Raw genomic sequence first — 10,630 nt, forward strand, 5'->3', positions numbered from 1 at the left:
GGAGGGGCCAGGCCCAGCAGGGGTCAGGGGCTTTGGGGGGGCTGACAGGGGGAAGGGATGGCAGCATCAGCTTTCAGGGGCTTCAGGGGTCTGGTGAGGGGAGTGGCCAGCCCCAGCAGGGGTCAGGGGGGCTGGGAGACTGGGCGGGGCTCTCAGTGGTCCCCCCAGTGTTCCCCCCCTCCAGCCCCTGCTACCCCTTACTCACTGGCACCAGGGTGAGGACCAACCATAGAGATGCTCTGGCAGCCAGAGCATCTCCATGAAGGACCCAGACTCCAGTTGCCTCTGCTTTTTTAAATATGAATTTTTTTAGCCCCCTGGATATCCAGGGGTCTAATTTTCTCCCTGCAGTGCAAATTTGCAATGTAGGGAACATTTTTTTGTTCCCACATGTGCCTATTGCCCCACCTCAAAGGGGTTTGAGGCGGGGCAAGAGGCACGTGTGTACTCATATGGACATGCCCATTGGGAGCAAATTTGCTTCCAGTGTGAGCAGTTCAGTGCAGAGCTGCTCCAGACCTGGTCTGCCCCCCTGCAGAAGCCAGGGAGAATTCCAGTTTCCCCTAGGTGTCAGCTCTAGGTTGACAGGGACGTGGGCATCAGGCCTGACCTGCAGGGAAGGTGAGCTGTATCACTTCTGGAGCAACTCCCTGCCAGTCCCACTCAGATCAGGACTTTCCTGGCTTGGCCTGGGCCAGGGTGGAATTGTTCCACTTGTTGTACAGCTCCTTGCGAGCCCCATACTGAGCTTGCCACAGGGCTGGCTGGGATCTGCCCCACAAGTAGTACAGTTGCCCCCCCCCCACCCTGACCCCTTGATGTCTGGGCTGACAAGGAGCAACTTTCTGTAGTCAGCTGTCTACATGTGCACTACTGAGCACTACTGCTCAGCTAATCTAGTACCTTTATTTCTTGGTACGAGACAACTACATTAACATAATTTGCTGCACAGTAAATGCTGCACACATGTAGATGCTGACCCTTTACTGCAAAGTAATTTACTGTGCAGTAAAGCATCTTGTATAAATGCACCCTTTGTTACTTTATAGCATGGATACTTGCACTTCCAGCCCTTGATACTTTTCATCCAAGATGACCGCCAACTTGTACTTGATGCAGGCAAAGTCAACTTAGCCTGCAGGAAAGAACATGAATGAGGTGCCTTTCACTGCTAATTATCTCTCCATTTTTGTCTCATTGTTTGCTTGAGAATCCCTGGGTAGTGAAAAGAAAAAAAAAAGAAAACACAACTTCCTCACACAAATGTATAAGAAAACTCCCTCTGATAGCTTATCTTCTCTTCTTTTCACTGCTTCTTGCATTCACAAAGGTCTTTTATTACACTGCTCAGCCTCAGCCACTGATTTGGAACAAAGCTTGCAGGCTTCTCACCTGGCCTGACTGACTAGGCAGCTGGATCTTCTTCAGACCTGTTTCATTCTTAACATCTATTTCTTCCACTCCTGGTCTCAGGCATCTATGATGAAAATCCTATAACCAACATGGCTTCCTCCAATTCATTAACTCCCTTTTATGGATCTTCCAAATTCAGAGAAAGTAACTCTATTTTTCCAACTTATGTCCTCGTCCTAGATACCTTTTCCCATCCTTTGATTTGCCCAATAAACATTTCCTCTGTCTGCTTTTGTGTATTTCTTACCCCACAAAAAATTTCTATGACTGAAATTGATATACTTACTCTCTTATACTCTCTCCACACAGTTAGTATAATAATTCTCCATCTGGGCATGTTGTGCAGACAAATTATATGAATTATTTTGAGTTGCTCACATGATACAGGTCATACAGTCATAGGTTTGGAAGAGACCTGGAGGGTTAGTCAGTCCAACCACCAGCATGAATGCAGGAATGCTATTCCTAAAGAATCCTATAAATGAATAAAGTAAATCTTTTTTTTTAAATTTATCTTAATATTGATATTCATTGAAATTAATACAGAAGTTACCCCATTGACTGTCCAAGTGTATCAGCTGATTTCAGCCTCAATGGTAATACATGGAGAAGAGGCAATCTCCATTTACAGTGATTTAATTCTAATGGTTCTTGTCCTGTGAAAATTACAAAAAAGGTATAAGTTTGTATATAAGTGTGAAATACCTTATTTGTAACAGAACTATAAGCACTATAAATTAATATATTGTGTGAGGTCTCTTTATAAATTCAGTGATAGTTGTCAGCTGTCAGCTATAGTTAAATTTTGTGAATGTGAGTAGGCACATCTACACATGCTCCTATGGTGCCATTGTTAATGTGCCATCATTTAGTACTTCCTTTTAGTTATTTTTAGCCACTACATCACCGTAGCAATGTGCTATAAAGAGGGAGTGTGATACTGTGATGTAGCTGTTCCGTCATGGTTTGTGTCTACCGACACTATGTTGCCATCATATGTTGCTATGGCGATATAGTGTCACATGCAGATGAGCCCAGTATCTTCTACATTTCAGTGTTAAAGTATTACTCTGCTACATGTTTGTGTTGTACTTTTCCATCTTAACAACAAAACCTTTTCCAATCAAATCATTAGTAGGAAAAATATAAGAGAGATATCAAAAGAAGGAAATGGAATAAAGCGGTATACACAAAAACTCTGCTTAAATACCACAGTCTCAATTGTTTTGTCTGTAGTAAACAATTTCCTATCTAGAAGTTTCGTTAGATCAACTTGTGTTTCCTATCTGTGCGTTGTTTTGTCTACTACTATAATCTGATCTGAGTCTGTAGGGCATGTATAGATCAAATAAATTAATTAATTAAAACATTTCCCCAAGGAAACAGCAACCTTATCCATAAAGCCCCAAATAAACAAATAAACCAAAGATATAATATTTTGAGGATTTCTCATGTCATTATATACTCCAGGAGCATGTCAATGGAAGCTTGAGATAGTTATGCACTTTTGCTGTGTTGATATATTTCTAGAGTAAATAAATAAATAAATATATGAAAATAATTTCAAAAGTTACCTAATTTACATCTTACAATTTGTGTTAAATTTATACTTAGCACTGTATTTCTAATTATATTTATCTTCTATATACTTAATCTGTTTGTTGTGAAAATTTTTGGCTTATGGTATACTAAATACAGATACTTTTAAAAAGATGCAGCAATGTATTATATATTTTTAATGGTTAGAATTCTGACTGTGACTGTGACAGTTCTGTAATGATGTAAGAAGGCATTACAATTTATTACATTGCACAATACACTACAAGCTTGTTAAAACATTGAATTTGTAAACATGGAAAAACACATATGCTGCTTGTATCAGTAAGCACATCTTAAATTAATGTCTCTGGTCCCTGGCGTGTGAATGCTTAGGGTGTCAGGTGGGAATATAGTATCAATACAATTCTATGTATTCCATGTACATGCATATGCCAAATATAAGGAAATCACATTGGGAAAGTTATTACATTCTTTTGGCTAGGTTGGAGTGAAAATCATTTCAGTGCAGGAGAGAATAAATGTTATCATAAATGAAGGCATGTGTAGCATCCATGTGATGCAACCATATTTGGTAGCCTTTCCATCAAAAATATTCATGGCTCACCTCATACATAAATACTGGGAGATCTTCTATTCCATGCCAGGTGAACATTTTCAGAAAGGTATTTTTGTGTAGTGTAAAGAAAAAGCTAAAAACAGTCAGAATTTTTGAATGAGGGAGTGTTTATGTAAGTGAACTTTCTTCTTGTGTCTGATAAATGATCTATAGTTCTTTAACCAAATGGGGCCTGCAAACCTGAGACTGCAAAATCTCATGTGCAACACTCACAGAAAGATAAGAAAATCCCCTGCATTATGATCCTGATCTAATACCCACTGATATCAGTAGAAAGACTTCTGCTGAATACAGTTAGCATTACTTAAAACTTCTAAATAAGAGATGAAAGATACCTTTTTGTGTCATTGCCATAATCTTTCCCTAAAACCAATGGAAATCTTTTGCAGGAAAAGGCAAATTCAGTACTTTAGACTGGAAGTTTCTCAGTTTGTTTTGGAATGGTCCCAAATTCAATCCTTTTGTAGATTGAGAGATCTTTCTAAATTTTGGCTCCGTAATTAACATCTCTATTTCTAAATACAATCAGGGTGGCAGCTACTTTAAACATGTTCTATAGCTGGATTGTGGAAGAATCTACTGTAGAACAATAGGAGATATTGGTATGGCTTTAGATATGGACATTTGGGAAGATATTTTAAGGAAGGAAAAAGACAATAATGCAATGTATTTTATATTGGTTTAAGGTACCTATGTTTTCCCCCTTTTAACTCCTGATGTCATGCGTCAGTTTATTTTGGTATAATCTGCTCACAATTAGAGGTTGTTTTGTTCCAATTTAAAAAAATATATTGTATCAAGTTACAATTTCCATGTAAGACAAAATAGGCTTGGCTCTTTCTTTACCAACACATTTACTTGCAAGGAATTCTAGATAAGACATTATGAAGTTTTATAGTAAACATCATAATTTGCATAAATTCATATCAAATGCATCATAGAATTTATTCAGCTTAATTTCACCTCAGTGGTTGATGAGTCTCAGACGTTTGCAAATAATGAATCATGTGATATCATGGCCATAAGCCCATCTGCAGCTTGGTTTTTAAATACTGTTTCAATCTTTGTAGCTGTAGGTTGATAAGTGTCTAAACAATAGAACTAGAAATGTCTACATGATACAAATCAATGCAATCAAATTTTTTCACCCACTGCTCTTGAAAAAATAAAGACTTTATGTTTCTTACCATGAAAAGCCTCAGGGGGAAAAAAAGTCATAGATAAAGTCAGTATGTGAAAACTTGTGATGCTTAAAAGCCGTTCTTTCTTCTGATTCTTTTTTATACTGCAACCTCAGCTTCCTTAACATAGTGCTCATTTACATGGAAAGAAAATCAAGAGCTTAAAAAATCAAGGCCCATCCTACATATGGCAGATATCTTTGGAATGGTCCCAAATTCTTAGAATGGTCCCAAATATCTTTGGAATGGTCTCAGATCTTTGGAATGGTATGGGCAGATATCTTATTATGCCAAACCTTTTCACTGTCATAACAGCATAGCTCACAAAAATATTCTGCCCTACTCTGTTGTCTTGAAGCATTTTGTTGTTGTCATTTGTTTAGTATTGCTACCACATTCATTTAAGCAGAGTATGTACAATCCTTGCTGATTTAATAGTGTTTTGTCTACTGCTCTTCTGCAGCTATTACAAAAGATCCAGAAGACAGTTTATATGATACAAAATACAAGAACTTTCAATGCAAACATGAGTATATTTATTGAACTCTTGTCTTTTTAATATCTTGGGTGTTCCATACATTTTGTGTTTTGGTAGTTCTCAACATACTATATAATTGTCTGGATAGTTGTTGAAAGTGATTTAAATCCTTTAAATGCTGTAAGTACTAGTTTTGAGAAAGACAAAATGAAAAAAAATTGCTAATAATGTCACATTTTTCAAGGCAACTGCTTTTGACCTGTATGGGCATTCATATAAAAGCTACCATTTAAATGGTAGCTGAATGATTTGGGGAAAAAAATACTCTTTCACTATTGTGGATGTCATACAATGATAGATAGCTGTATCTCGATTCTTGAGTTATTATGCTATTAACAACTGTTTTTATTTGATCAAGTCTTTACATAGTACTACTTTTCAACCTATCCTGGACTGAAAATGTCCATAGATACAACCTGAAAACATATTCTTTGAAAAAAAAATCCTGGCTCCCTTATCTCACTTTTCAGTAATAATTTAATTGTATAGTGCTGTAAAGAGGCCTCATAATACTGTGGCTATATTATTTCTACAAAATATGCTGTAGTATATTTATTAATATATCATGAAATATAGTCATGAATAATTAAAACTGAACTACATTTGTCAGTATAAATGAGCAGAGTAAATTCAATGTTAAAGTATTCTTTTTATTTTTTTAACAAGGATGTTTCCTTTCATGTTTTGCTATACCTCCCAGGCATTAATATGATGTACTAAAATTCTCCTAAAGCATTAAATATCCCCAAAGTAGGAATAAAAAGACTTCTGGGTAGCATTCCCTTTCAGACTTCTCCATTGCAGCTAAAGAATGTAGGGGTTTTAAAATGTTGTGCAACTTTAATATACTGTATTTGTTCCTAATATCTTAAACAATAAGGTAAGTAAAAATATTCACAGCATAAATTGTGGATGCTGTATTTTCTGAGTTTAAGTAAATCCTGTGTAAAGATGAACTAATTTGATTTTGTGTTATAAGATATACATGAAATCATATACAAAAATTATATCAGCACATTATTTGAAATGATGTACCCACTGCACACATGTGCAAATATGCAATAAAATAATGTACATTTTATAATTTGTATACGCTATAATTTCTTTCCTAAAATCAATATGATTTTAAACTACTTGTTATGCAGCATATAATGCATGTTTTGTAAATCTTAGGTTAGGGACAGAAATTACACATAAGCCAGTATAAGTGACTGAAAACTTTGTGTTCAAATCTGTAACACAAAAGAAGTTCAGTGCACATAAACCTCTTTCAAGTGGGCTGAATCCAGCTTAAAATAAACCTGGAGAGATGTAGTATCAGACTTACCTGATTTAGGTTAAATCAGTTTATTGAACTTCTGTCTCAGATCCCCTCCAGATTCAAGTTAACTCAGTCTTCCAGCACCCCAGGATGCTTTGCACCTTCCCTGCAACCCCCTCCCCCCTTGCAGAGCGGGCAGACTAGCTTTGACCCGAGCATGAAAGTATGCTCTGGTACCCCTCAGCTTCTGGCCTGGGCCACTGCAGGCATATGGCTGCATTTCCAGAATCAAAATGAATGTCTGTTCATTTGTTTATTGTTTCTATCTACGCAACTTTGATCCTTCCAGTTTGGGCTATGGGCTGAGAAGGGAGAAGAAAATCCAGGTAGTGAACCAAAGATTGCAGCACTGGTGTCATCGGGAAGGCTTTGGCTTCCATGACCACAGTCCACTCTTTGGTGAGACAGGCAGTGAGCTGCTGGGAAGGGATAGCCTCCACCTGTCTCCACTGGGGAGGAGGATCTTCTCAGCCAGACTGACTGACCTGCTCCACCGGGGGGTACTACCACCTCTGCTGGCTGACTGAGCAACCCTTGCAAAGCCGGCAGGCCAAGGCACTTAAGGCAGCCTACCCCTGCGCCAGCCCTAGAGCAAGCTGCAGGCAAGGCAAGGGCCCCCAAGGGGACACTTGCATGCCTATACACCAATGCCAGGAGCTTGGGGAATAAACAGGAGGAACTTGTTCTCCTGCTCAACACAAACAATTACAATGTCATAGGGATAATGGAGACCTGGTGGGACTCCACCCATGACTGGACCATGGGTAGAGATGGCAATACCCTATACAGGAGGGATTGAGTGGACAAAAGGGGTGGAGGTGCAGCTTTCTGTGTCAAGGAGAGCTACACATGCCTACAAGCTGACACTTGCACCCAGGGTGGATGACTAGAGACCTTCTGGGTTAAAATCCATGGGGAATACAGCACAGGAGATACAACGGTGGGCGTCTACTACAGACCTCCCTCCCAGAATCAAGAGATTGACCAGTTATTCACCAGGGAATTGGCTGAGCCTGCATGCTCCCAGTCTATGGTTGTTATGGGGGACTTCAAATACCTGGATATCTCATGGGAAGAGCACTCAGCCAAATCCAAATGTTCACAAAGCTTCCTCATGTGCATGGATGAGCTCTATCTGACTTAAGAAGTCTATGGGCCAGCAAGCGGCAAAGCGCTGCTCGACCTGGTAGTGGCAACTGGGGATGACCTAATCAGTGACCTAATGATTGAAGGGAAGCTGGGTGATAGTGACCACAAGCTGATCACCTTCACCATCTGCCGAAAAGCTGTTAAGTCAGTCAGCAGAACAGAGGTCCTCCATTTCAGGAGGGCTGACTTTGACAAGCTTATGAGACTCGATGGCCCTAAGGGACCATGACCCCAAGGGGAAGAGAGTCCAGGGAGTCGAGGAAGAGTGGTTGCTCCTTAAGGGAGCAATCCTAGATGCACAAGCTAAGGCTAGTCCATCCTGGAGGAAAGGCAGCAAGAGGGCACAGGAGCCCCCTTGGCTCAACAAGGAACTAGCAGTCCTCCTGCATCTAAAAAGACAGACCTACAAAGGATGGAGGATGGGATTCACCTCTAAGGAGGAATATACTACACTGGTCCAGACCTCCAGAGAGCAAATCAGGAAAGCCAAGGCTGCAATGGAACTCTAACTGACTCTAAGTATCAAAGACAATAAAAAATCATTTTTTAGATATGTGCGGAGCTGGAGGAAAAGGAAGGGGAACACTGGACCGCTGCTAAGCCAGAAGGGAGAACTGACAACAAACACCCAGGAAAAAGTCAACTTACTAAATGGGTACTTTGCATCAGTCTTTCACAAGGCCTCAGGTCCACCATGATCTGCTGGCTGGGGAATTGGCTCTGTGGTCAGACCCAGAGGGTGGTGGTTGATGGAAGTCAATTGTAATGGTACCCTGTGACCAGTGGGGTCCCTCAAGGCTCTGTCCTTGGACCTATTTTGTTCAACCTCTTCATTAATGATGTGGTCATTGGTATCAGAAGTGGACTGGCCAAGTTCAATGACGATACCAAACTTTGGGGTAAAACAGCGACACCTGAGGACAGGGGGGTAATCCAGGCTGACCTTGACAGGCTCAGGAAATGTGCAGATGAGAACCTGATGGTGCTTAACACTGAAAAATGCAAGGTTCTCCACCTTGGCAGGAAAAACCTGCAGCATATCTATAGGCTTGGTAGTGTTATGCTGACTAGCACTATGGACGAGAGGAACTTGGGGGTCAGGACTGACCACAAGATGAACATGAGCCTGCAATGTGATGCTGCAGCTAGCAAAGCAAGCAAAACCCTGGCTTGCATCCACAGAAGTTCTCAAGCAGATCCTGAGATGTCCTTCTCCCCTTGTACTCGGCCTTGGTGAGGCCTCAGCTGGAGTACTGCATCCAGTTTTGGGCTCCACAACTAAAAAGGATGTGTAGAAGCTTGAGAGAGTCCAGAGGAGAGCCACGCGCATGATCAGAGGTCAGGAAAACAGACCTTATGGTGAGAGGCTGAGAGCTATGGAACTCTTCAGCCTGGAAAAGTGCAGGCTCAGGGGCGATCTGATAGCCACCTATATGTTTATAAGGGGTGTTCACCAGGATCTGGGGGAATGTTTGTTCACCGGAGCGCCCCAAGGGATGACAAGGTTGAATGGTTATAAACTGCAAGACCGTTTCAAGCTGGACATAAGGAAGAACTTCTTTACTGTCCGAGCCCCCAAGGTGTGGAATGGCCTGCCTTCGGAGGTGGTTCAAGCACCTGCTTTGAATGCCTTCAAGAGAAACCTAGATGTTTTTCTTGCTGGGATCCTATGACCCCAGCTGACTTCCTGCCCCTGGGGCAGGGGGCTGGACTCGGTGATCTTCCGAGGTTCCTTCCAGCCCTAATGTCTACGAAATCTATTAAATTTAGACTAACCTATGAAGACTGAACTGATTCAGCCCTGGGCTATTTGACTGTCTGTACTTAGCCCTAGAGTTTACCCTGTGTTAGTGGTAGTTGTTTTATTTGTTTTAATGCCTTTGATTTGAGGATTTCATATTTGCATATCTTAAAGACTGTCCATATAGTGTTTTACAAACCCCATGATGTTATTTGTTGAAGTATTGTGATCTCTAATTATGTGTTTTTAAAAAAACCAGAACTTGCTAGCTATACACTATAGACTTTCCTGCATTTGCAAGATTCTTTATCTGGATATCCTTCTGAGAGTGCAGATATTAGAGAACAACCAGGAAATCTTTCATCCTTTTTGAAGTGAAACAAAACAAAACTAAAATTTGCTTCTGTAGGTATTTCTTTTAGGGGAAGAAAATTAATTTCTTAACTTTAAATGTCTAGCTGTTTTAAGGAAAGCTTTAAATTTCTAGCTATTATAGACAGAGATCCTGGTTTTCTCTGATTTAAAAAAAAATCCTTATGGCGGGGCCGGGGGCGTTACTTTCTTTAAACCGAAAATTGGGAATTTTTTTTAAATCAGAGAAAACCAGGATCCCTGCTTATAGGTCTATGATTCCTAGGGCTACAGAGAGGGTAGAGTTGTATCTGAAAGATTGGAATGTATGTTAGAGAAGTACACAATTAAAGGTATTGGACTACATTCTGATTGTAGATACATCTATAAAACTAGAATTTGTCTACTAATTCCAGTAGTTCAAAAATTCCCCTGTGCATAGCTTATGGGAACAAGGAACTATACATTTTATTTTTTCCATGAAGCATATATGGATTAGTGTTGGTGGCTTGACTTATACTAATAGTGAAGTTCAATAGTAAAATATATAAAAGGCTGGTTAATTTTATTTATTTATTTATTTTGCTTCCAGGTTTTAAATAAAGCACCTGAATCAAGGTAATCAAAATCATTTCCTAGAATTTGAAGTGCCTCATTTTACATGCTAAAAATAATCTGTGTTTAGGTTGGTGATAGAGACTCGGGTAACTTTTAGTTAGGAGTTTTGTGGCCTAGATCAGAACCTGGCAGTAAAGTAGGA

Source organism: Gavialis gangeticus, unplaced genomic scaffold, assembly GCF_001723915.1.
Source record: "Gavialis gangeticus isolate Ggan-Ray unplaced genomic scaffold, GavGan_comp1, whole genome shotgun sequence".
In the NCBI taxonomy this organism is placed as follows: domain Eukaryota; kingdom Metazoa; phylum Chordata; order Crocodylia; family Gavialidae; genus Gavialis; species Gavialis gangeticus.